Source organism: Atractosteus spatula, assembly GCF_055471065.1.
Source record: "Atractosteus spatula isolate fAtrSpa1 chromosome 10 unlocalized genomic scaffold, fAtrSpa1.hap1 SUPER_10_unloc_6, whole genome shotgun sequence".
NCBI classification, from domain to species: Eukaryota; Metazoa; Chordata; class Actinopteri; order Semionotiformes; family Lepisosteidae; genus Atractosteus; species Atractosteus spatula.
Genome location: NW_028296626.1, coordinates 741,728 through 752,663, shown reverse-complemented (window position 1 = coordinate 752,663; position 10,936 = coordinate 741,728). Strand labels below are relative to the sequence as shown.

The 10,936-nt window shown below is 44.3% G+C and overlaps 1 non-coding gene across 1 annotated transcript; it reads right to left on the bottom strand.

Moving 5' to 3' along the window:
* Positions 1–5,608: 5,608 nt before the first annotated feature.
* On the bottom strand, positions 5,609–5,681 carry trnaa-cgc (transfer RNA alanine (anticodon CGC)). The gene has a single exon. It is a non-coding gene; the product is annotated as a tRNA-Ala (tRNA).
* Positions 5,682–10,936: the final 5,255 nt, after the last annotated feature.

Here is a 10,936-nt window from a genome sequence, read left to right as displayed (position 1 = left end):
GGGCATTCGAGACCCACGTGGGGTTACCCTGCCCTACCAGTTCCTGATTGGCTGATTGAGGTGGAGGATGAGTAACAATGACCTCTGACCTTAGGGTTGTAAACCTTGGGATGAGACTCTCCCATGGAATCTCCCAGACAGTAAGGCCAGAGATGACCATTTATTAGGGTGGCTGGCGAATCTCAGCCTTGGAAGCTGTTCCTTATCAGGAAACTCTATCAGCTAGAAAAACACCTTAAATGTGAACCAGATGGAATGGCCTCTCTGTATCCAGCTGCACTGAGATGAGGGAGAGAGGGACTGGCAAGGGAGCAGCAAACTTAGTTCCTGTATTTTAAATAAGCCTTGCCGCTACAGAAGTATCCTTAGAAGAAAAACATCTTCTATGATAGTGGTACAGTCCATCACGCCCCTCCTATAGCCTTTCAAAGAGAAAAAAAAACTGACAACAAAGTATGTCTATGTGTGGTAATCAACCAGGTCTTACAAACGTTCTAAACCCTTCCACCTCCTTTCATTGTAAATGATTTCTACATGTTAGAAGGTTAATTTTGGCTTCTGATATTATGGTGGATTAAGAGTCCTGGAATCTTTGTAGAAGGACAAAGATGAAAGAAAGGGCAGTGTAATCATGGCCGAGAGAAGGCAAATGTTGGACTATCTGCTTGGAGTGAATGGAGCAAGACGTAGACAACTCCTTGAGCAGAACCTGCTTCATCCTTCAGACTGGGGTTTCTGAAGATTCACAATCCAATGGGACAACGACCCCAAGCATATAGCCAAGACAGTACTGGAGTAGCTTCAGAACAAGTGAGTAAATGTCCTTCAGTGGTCCAGCCATAGCCAAGACCTGAATTCCATTGACAATCTGTAGAAGTACTTGATTCCAGTTCACCCATCCAACCTGACAGAGCTCAAGCAAAACTGCAAGTAAGACTGGCCGAGCATTCTGAACTCTAGATGTGCAAGACTGACACAGGAAGACTAAAAGTTGTCATTGCTGCAAAAGGTGCAAAGCACAGAGTATCAACTGAATGACAAGAATGACAGGTGGATACTTCAGTAAGCCAAATATTTGTTTGTCTTTTCTTACACAAATGAAAACTTTTTGCTCCCTTTAAAATGTTGCAGCTGTCGTGTGCATCACCAGAAAATCAATTTCTAAGCATTAAAAATCTTGCTATCCTTCTGATCATTAAAGTGCCATTGCCCCAGCACTGTATAGTCTTACTTTGGACGCCTGTCTGAAGTTGGATCCATTTCTAAGAATGGTGACTCACATATCCTCATGCTCACCTTTGGCTCAACCACACAAACTATGACGTTAATCATCTGCTTTTGCTCCAAGGGTTTATGTTACTAGGCTCTCTCCTGGGGATCCTTGTGTTCAAACATTGCCCTTTCTGTGGATGATCCGTGACAAACAGAATTCTAATAACTCACAGCTCAGATTCTGACTGGGCAGACTGTCATTGCCTGGTGTGAATGTGTGCATATCTGTTTCTGTACATGTTCTGTGGCCTGCTGTACAGTACATCACAAATGAAAGGGAAATGGAAAACTAAAATAAGACTCAAGTGTTTTATCTTTCATTAACAGTTTTTCATTAGTATCTGTGCTAGATCCTGTCATCGACTGCTTACCACGACAGGCTCTAGCACAGGATAGTAGCTAATACTGCACAATGTTGTTTATTCAAGGGCTGATCTTCTGTACTTTTTCTTTCACTTTTCATTTCCTAGAAACTCAGTGCTGCCAGGAATATTCTGAGAACAAAATCAATCTGAGTGAAAATCTAAGCAGAGGAAGATTGTTTTACAGAGTCAACAAGGTCTAATTCAAGGTCATCAGCACTAACAACATTATCTCTGGAGACAGGTGAGAAGAAAGTTGAAAGTGTGTATTGTTACACAACAGCAGAGACTCTGAGTTATGCTATCATGAGAGTGGTGATGGATTTTTTTCATTGCTTATTTTTGCAGGTTCTGTACATTTGAACTTTCAAAGTGACTAAAGTAAAGGAGTTTTCCCTTTTTACCACATAATTCCCACACACTAACAGAGAGCCTAATTCCAGCCAGGATTCAATCACTGTCTCTCAGGCATCCCAGCAGTGGATTTCATGACTTCAGAAAGCCATCTTCACCAGTGGAGAACTCAATGCTCTGAGGTTTACTGGCAGAGTCTCACACTGGGTAATGTTATATGTTGATAAATAATGTCCTATGGAATTCTACTATTGATAAATTCTACTATGGAACTGCGATGTGTCCTGAAAAAATCTTCTATGATAGTGGTACAGTCCATCACACCCCACCTACAGCCTTTAAAAGAGAAAAAAAAAACTGACAACAACAAAGTAAGTCTGTGGTGTAATCAACTAGGTCATGAAACATACTTAACCTCTTCCAGCTACCAACATTACAAATGCTGTTTACACATTAGATGGTTATTTTTGGCTTCTGATATTATGGTGGAAAAAGAGCCCTGGAATCTTTGTAGAAGGACAAAAAATGGAAAGAAAGGGCAGTGCAACCATGGCCAAGAGAAGGGAAATGTTGGGGAGAGCTTTTTTCATACACTTTTTATCAGTTTTTCCAGCCCAACAAAGAACAACATATATGAGCAGGCGTCCTGTGCCAAATCAAATCTGCCTTCCTTCCAAGCATACAGAAATTTCAGTGAATTAAATATTGGCATATGAAAATACACAAAAATATGCAATCACACATATGCAGTTTGAGCAAACATAAGACAATAACCAAGTACCACAAACTACCAGGCATCTAGTATTATTAGCAATTCAGGTGGGGAGCTGTGTCAGCATGTTTTAGGCTGCAAAGGAACAAGTAATAGGTCTATTCCATGCTTAAAAGAGAAGAAAGAAAACACAACATTTCAGCCGTGGAGCCCTCACACCTGAAGAAGGCTCCACGGCCGAAACATTGTGTTTTCTTTCTTCTCTTTTCATCTAGTGTCATTAGCCTTTTAACAGTTCCTGTCAAAATAAAATAGAAATGGATAACATTCTAGAGAGAGTTTGAAATACCAGGGTACAATTTAAACCATATTTCTTCCACTACAACCACAATATTTTGGAGAGATCGCTGAGCCTAACTGTTCTGGCATGTCCGTTAGCCTCCGTCCTGCTTCAGCAATGAATGCAGTGGGGCACATTCTGAGGGAGATGAGGTCAATCAGGTTGCAGGAAAACCACGCTATGCTTTTTTTTTTTTAGATCCTGAAAAGGACAGAGGGGCCATGTATATGTGTGCAGCTGGATATGTAATTGCAGGTGGCGTAGCAAATTCTGCTGAAGCCCCACTGCCTGGTGTGGATGGTAGCTGTGCATGTTGCAGCAGAATTGTGCATGTGAGATCAAGGGGGCATGTCATGTGTTTCAGCACTTCACTCCCTTCAGTAGCACATGATTCCCTGAGTCCAAAAAATTTGTAAGTTCTTTAGATGACCTGTGGACTGATCTTTCATGATGAAGAATTCCTTAAGAAGAATAGATCTCGGCCCACCATCCCAATGCCTCCGTCTCACAACAGCAACCTCCCACTGCCCTTGGTCTGCAAGGCAGTCCTTTCAAGTGCGATGACGACGCTGGGACCTTCGTTGCCTATTGTACGAGCTGAACTTTTGTGCTCATCAATTCAACGCTCTTTCCATCAACTCATCTTGTCTTTTGATGCTTCGTGTTTTGCGCTCCTTTGACTATCGGCATATCGGGTGACTGCAAACACTGAAGTTCTTGCTTACGGAGTGTGGAGCATTGTTTTGAAGTGATCGCTGTTCTGTCATGTTGACTCCGAGTGAATCTTTCTTTGGCAACATGGGCAGGCTGACAGCAGCGCGAGCGAAAGTAATGGCAAATCTCTTGACTTATTTCTGAATGTGAATGTTCTTTAGAAAAGGGATGCAGCGTTGCTTGTCGCCCGTGTAAAGGTCACGCATTCCAGACGTGGTTATGAGCGAACAGTTTCCGCAAGTGTTTGAAAAGAGCAAGAGAGGAAGCAGCCCTGCCCCGTGTGAGGATCTAACCCATGACCTTCAGATGATGAGACTGTCGCGCTTCCAACTACGCCAGCTGCAGTACACACACCGGAAAGTTTGCCTCACACGGATTTCAGTCGCCTGTTCCCTAATCTTGCGACGCCCTCTGCTGGATGTTGCATTTGCCTTTTGATCTCACTGATACTTTTTTGGTCTGTTTCTGTTGCGAGTCTGTCTTTCAGATCTTACCTAGCACAAGTCTCTCTGGCTGAAGTGGCCTCTCTGCTTCAGCATCGTGCCCTCACTCAGCCATTAAAAACGTCACTCGGACTTCTGACATGCTGACATGAAATGTCAAGAGAGAGTGGCGGAGACGCTTAAGCCAGAGAGAAGATGAAAGGGGGGCGGGGCTGCGAAACGCTTGACAGCTGCACGACGCTCTCCACGCAAGGCGTGACCACAGGCTAAAGGACACCTTTCGGCACATCAAGCTCTAAGCACACACCTGGAGGATGTGGGAATTGATCCTGCTACCTCCTACATGCAAAGCAAGCGCTGTACCATACAAGCCAACCCCCCTCGCTGGGGCTTATGTCTCGGTGTCACCTAGTGCCGCTTGTTCCCCTCTTACCGGGCACAGTTCACTGCCCTTCGTCTGCAAGGCAGTCATGTAATTGCGACTTTCTTGACTTATTGATGAAGGTCTGACTGGACGAGCGAATGACGCCTCTCCCCCATCCTCAAGCTCGCTGACAGATTGAAATAGAAAGTGCTGCTGTGGCTCGTTGGTCTAGTGGTATGATTCTCGCTTTGGGTGTGAGAGGTCCCGCGTTCAACTCCTGGACGAGCCCTTGTGTGCTCTTTTCCTCCTCTTCCACAACACTGGGAACTGATATCCACATCACTTCGCAGCGTCTGCTTATGGCAAACGATGGAATGTGACTAATGACTGAACGAGCCTGGTGAATTCTCATCACGTGGCACAATGAGAGCGTGCAGTCAGCTGTCCAAGGCGGCAACCTCATTGCTCGTTCAAAAGAACACATACTGAAAACTCATCACCACTATGTCGTAGATGAGCACCGCGATCACTTGTTGTCATGCGTCCTTACTTGGGAAATGCAGAAGCAAAAACTGCCCTCACTCAGGCACCGAAACGTGTGTGGCTCGCCTTGCGCTCTCTGCGCCTCGCATATTTGTGGAGCTGTCTGCTTTTCTTTCTGTTGAAGTACTCAAGTTACGGGGCGTCCTGCAGACTATGATGTGCTCACTGGCAGCTTTCAAGATTTGAAGGGAAACTACGAGCTTGATGGCTCAAGTCGAACGAATGTGATTGTTAAGCAATCGATGATCAAACGCACGTCTTCTAACAATTTGTGAGAGTATTATCAGCACTGTTTTTACTCCGATATACTTTTCACTTGCTAAGCTGACAAATCGGACGAGAAAATGCCGGAGACGCACTCAGTACAGACTGAGGTTGGGAAGGAGGCGTGGCCCTTCAACGCTTGACAACTGAAGGACATTCTCTCCACAACGGAGGAGCACCTGTCAGAAGTCGCAGAGGCTAAAGGAGAGCGCCTGGCTCCCGGTGCTCCAAACTCAGACCTGGAGGATGCGGGTATCGATCCCGCTACCTCTCGCATGCGAAGCGAGCGCTCTACCATTTGAGCTAATCCCCCTCACTTCAGGCTTTTCTGCATCATGTCTTACCACCTCTGCCCCTCTACAGGGCACCGCCCACTGCCCTTGGTCTGCAAGGCAGTCCTTTCAAGTGCGATGACGACGCTGGGACCTTCATTGCCTATTGTACGAGCTGAACTTTTGTGCTCATCAATTCAATGCTCTTTCCATCAACTCATCTTGTCTTTTGACGCTTCGTGTTTTGCGTTCCTTTGACTATCGCCATATCGGGTGACTGCAAACACTGAAGTTCTTGCTTACGGAGTGTGGAACATTGTTTTCAAGTGATCGCTGTTCTGCCATGTTGACGCCGAGTGAATCTTTCTTTGGCAACATGGGCAGGCTGACAGCAGCGCAAATTTCTTGACTTATTTCTGAATGTGAATGTTGTTTAGAAAAGGGATTTGGCGTTGCTTCTCCCCCGTGTAAAGGTCACGCATTCCAGACGTGGTTATGAGCGAACAGTTGCCGCAAGTGTCTGAAAAGAGCAAGTGAGGAAGTGGCCCTGCCCCAAAACTCATGACTTTCTGATGATGAGGTTATGAGGATGCGAGAGGTCCTTCATTTGTAAGGAATCCACAGTAACAGCTGCTGCCCTGTAGTTGTTGGTGAAGTAGCGGACTAAGCAGAACACCAGATGATATTAGAACGTTTCTGAATATAGTTGAAATAATATCCTCAGTAAGAAATAAACTTCATTCAGTCGCTTGAATTTTATTGTAAAATTTCCCTAAAATTGCTTTAAATACACACAAGAAATATACACAATGAAGTTTAATTAATTCATGTTTATTAATCAGTGCAATTTAAAAATGTATTTTAATGTCTATAAGATTCGATATTTCAGCTAATAGATGTAGAGCCTTAATATGCAATAGTGAATTTTCAGTATTCCTGGGGAGCAACGAGAACAAAAATTAAATACATATTTAAATTCAGTGCATGTCTTAAATGCAATCTGGCCCCTCTGACTGTTAATTTAATAGATTTGTTTAAATTTTCATTAGGATGGTACTCTACACTTTTGAGAGTGAAAAGGGATAGGATTTGGGGATTCCGAGCATATCGTTTGTAGGCCAGTGTAAGGACATGTCCTCTTTTTAAAAGTCATTATTTAAGACAGTTCTGAACAGTCTCAGTTCTCTCACTCACTCAAGTCAGAGTCAGAGGAGCAGACCATTTCAGGTCATTTTAGTTCACTGTAGTTACAGAGGTCTCTCCTATGTAGCATTTTTGACTTCTAAGTAAGACACAAATTATATTTGCAGATTAATTGTATTTGCAGCTCTAAAAAGATAAACTTCAGAGACTTCTGTAACAGATCTTTTCAGGTCATTTCAGCTCAGTGCTGCTTCTCTGACCTTGAGAATGAGTCTTTGGAAATTCAGAACAGCGTGTTGCTTGCCTCTCACTTGCTCTGCGGACCAGTCCAGTAGGAGCTGCACAGTCACTATGATGTGTGCAGTCCTACATGTTACGATCCCTGCCTCCCGGCAACGGAGGAGGCAGAAGTAGGCGTAGCCCCTATCTATCAGTTCACCTATCAGTTTTCCCATTCACCACCACACCCCCGTCTCATCCTACTTAAACACCTGTCCTTCCCTACCTCGTTGCTCAGTATTGGTTTTCCCTTTCGAGCTTCCTGGTTGCGCTTCTTCTACTCTGTGTTCCTCTTGGCTTTCGGTTTGCGGTTTTTCCCTTTGGACTTCGGCTTTTCGGATCTCGGCTTGGATTGGTTACTTTCGCTCTGTTTTGGATTACCGGCTACCCCTGGATTCTCGGATTGCTCTACGGACTACGACCTCGGATCTCGCTTCGGCTTCGGTACTCGGTCCCCTTCGGATTTCTGGCTTCCCCTGGACACTCGGCTCGTTCCTACGATTACGGTTTTCTTTCGGATTACGACTTGGTTTTGTTTGCTCCTGCAAGTGGGTTCACTCACTGGTTCGGTCCCGATTACCGAACTCATAACACTACACCGCCTTGATATCAACAGGATGAACCTCCTCTTCCATCTGCAAGACTATCAGCACTCTGGCTGTATATTACTGGACCACAGCCACAGGACAGAGAAGGGGGCAGTGTTCCTACGAACTATCATGAATAATCACTTTTAAAAAGACGTAGAAGGTTCTTTCCTTGAACGTACCCTTACATTTGCCACCACAACTTAATTCTCTGTACCCCCAAATCCCCAATATCCCTGCTTTCCCCAGAGAGTCCTGGCACCCTTTCAAACTGCTAGGTGGTGTAGTCAGTTACAAAATAAAAGAAATTCCTTAATTTAGGCATCGTCATTCCCTGACATTTCCATGGCCCAGTTAAAACATTGGACACACACATTTGGAAATGTCTGAGAGGACACATTTTGTGGATATCAGAGATGAACCGCTGTTAATAAAGACCCTGCCCTTCACAAGCACTTGAATATTCATTCAACCTCTGGGTGAAGCCATTTCCAATTGGGGCTCCTTCTGGCCAGTTACTTCCCACAAGTAACTCCAGTCTTTGGGATGCTGGAATGACAGATGACCCAACTGGTGATGTGCTTGTGTGAGCCTCAGTTAACTGGTGTCATGGGATACCAGATTACAGCGAACAACAGTCCCTCGGTAACAACAACATAGTGAGAGCTATTACAGCAATCTACAGCTAGTCCATATTAGGAGAGCAGGACGAATGACCGGAGACAGTTCATCACATCCTTTTACAGAATACATTTGGTTACAAAACAGATCATGACCCTTCTGCCCTTTCTATTTCCACATAAGATACAAGAACAGTGTTTGAATATATTTTGAGGTCTCAGGTTTTGCAGTCTTATTTTCCAATAATAGAAAAACACAGAGACAGAAGTTAATTAGTACAAGTACACATCTCATTTCATTTCAAGTACACCTGTACTTCACCGGGTGCCAACAGCGTCTGAAAGCGATGGTCGAACGGGGATTGATTTCTGTTGTTTAAGTTGTGGTACGTGTTGCCAACTAAAGTTCAAACGCTTTCTATAATCTTTGGCTGAACGTGGATCTTGTAGGTCAAACGAATGTGTCGTGACTGAGGATGCCTCTTCTTCGTGTCTTCGAACAGCTTCCAGTCCATTTCGTCCAGCAGCCAGCCCGGCAGAAGAACATGCTGGATTCTAGGGAGATGCGCGATGGCCCTTACACAGGCGACGACCAGGCAGGAAGAAGGTTTCAGCAGATGAGACACGGGTCTGGAGATGTCCACCTTCACCAGGTTACTCAGGCGCCCCAGACAGTGGAACAATTCCTGCCAACCTCTTTCTGTGGTGTTGATGCTGTGATCTATAATGAGTTTATGAAGTCCAAGGAAATGGCCATTTTGAGTTGCCTTTGCTAAAAAAAATATTTATATTTATTTATTACATGGAATAAGATAACATAAGATCACTTTATTAGCCATATACAATTTCTTGCATTAGGAATTTGTCTTTTCGCATACCACAGCTTGCCTTCCATGAGACAGACAGACAGAGAGAATCTTGGGGTCAGAGCCCAGGATCAGCCATTGTACAGCGCCTCTGAAGCAGTTGGGGTTAAGGGCCTTGCTCAGAGGCCCAACAGAGTAGGATTCCTCTGCCAGCCGCGGGATTTGGACCAGCAACCTTCCAGCTGTCACGGACGTCCAAAGGGACTAACCGTGGGGAGCAGGAGAGCGGAAAAGACCCATATGCGTAGCGGCGAGACGGGAAAAAGGCCCGGGCTCATAGTGCAAAGAGTTCAGGAATGCCGTATAGAAACCTATGCCCTCAGGGAGCGGACGTGGGGCGCCCTGGTGCTAGGCGGGTCTCAGGACATCCGAACGTCAATGCTGAGCGAGGACAGAGTGCAAGACCCGGAAATATATAGCCCAAGGGAAAGAGAGGGACAGGAAGGACAGCAGACCAGAAACTAGGGACAGGACAGAGAAGGAGCGCCCTCTGGCTGCAGAGGGCGTGACACCAGCCACAGGCAAAGTTCCTTAGCCACAGAGCCACCACTCTGCCCATAGGTTGAATACAGTTCAAATCACAAAATCAAGCATTTTAATTCATTTGAATGTCATTTCCAGGAACGTTTCAAAACAGTAGTATCAACCAAGATAATGTTTTCCTGATAGATAGGTTTAAACAATATTATTTTTTGAGAATACTAATACTACTAAGTTTATATATATTTCTAATAAAAAAACTTCAATTGCATTGAAAAATAAAATGCACTTTTGTTAGAAATAGAACTACTGTTTTATTACAACACAGTCCTAAATTAATAGGATAACAATTCTGGCATGAAGCTTATCAAAAATGAGAAAAAGCTCTATTTTATGATTTCCTATGCCTGATTAAAATAACTAAAAACACTCACTTTATTTAGATATTTTGAATGTTTTATAAACAGACATAGAATGTATCCTAAGCAATGTATTTGAAAAATTACATGGAAAACAAAACATATGATAAAGTAGAGAGTACTGTTTCTGAGCTGGGATATTCTGGTATTCCTAACCAGAATATCCCACACAGGGTCGCAGGGGAGCTGGAGCCTATCCCAGCAAGTAACAGGCGTAGGGCAGGATACACCCTGGATGGCACACCAGTCCATTACAGGGCAGACGGACACACATTCACAAACAGCAGGGCTAATTAACCTACCAGCATGTGGGTGGAAGCCCACATCAACACAGAGAGAACATACAAACGCCACACAGAGAGCATCTTAGGAACTGAACCCAGGGCCCCAGCACTGACAGGTTTGATTTAGCTCTTATTTTTACACCATTTGAAAATCATACAGTAGACTTGTCATAACAAGCACTTATTCTGTTGTAGATCTATTCTAAACATAAAGGATCTCTGTACAACTTACCAAATGTGACAAGACTGTCATTGTTCAAACAGGAGTGCATTCGAAGGGACCTTAAGTACGGCAGAGTTTGACAAACTGTAATAATCATCTCAGCTGCTTTTTTAATGCCTTTTCCAAACGGCAGATGCAAGACTTCAAGGTTTTTAAGTTTCTGCAGTGCACAAGCTGAGAACACAGATAATTAGCAGCACTTATTTACTCAGCTCTTTTCAGGACGGCCTGTCCCTTCAGGACATTCAGTCTCTTTACTATACATACTGTACAAATATGTGCAAGAGGGGAGTGAGTCAAGACAAACTTGAGGTTCTTGTCTGGACCGCATTTCCCAGAATGCTGTGGGGTGTGAGCTGCTGCCCGCTGTCACAAGACCTGCTGGTGGAAGATTA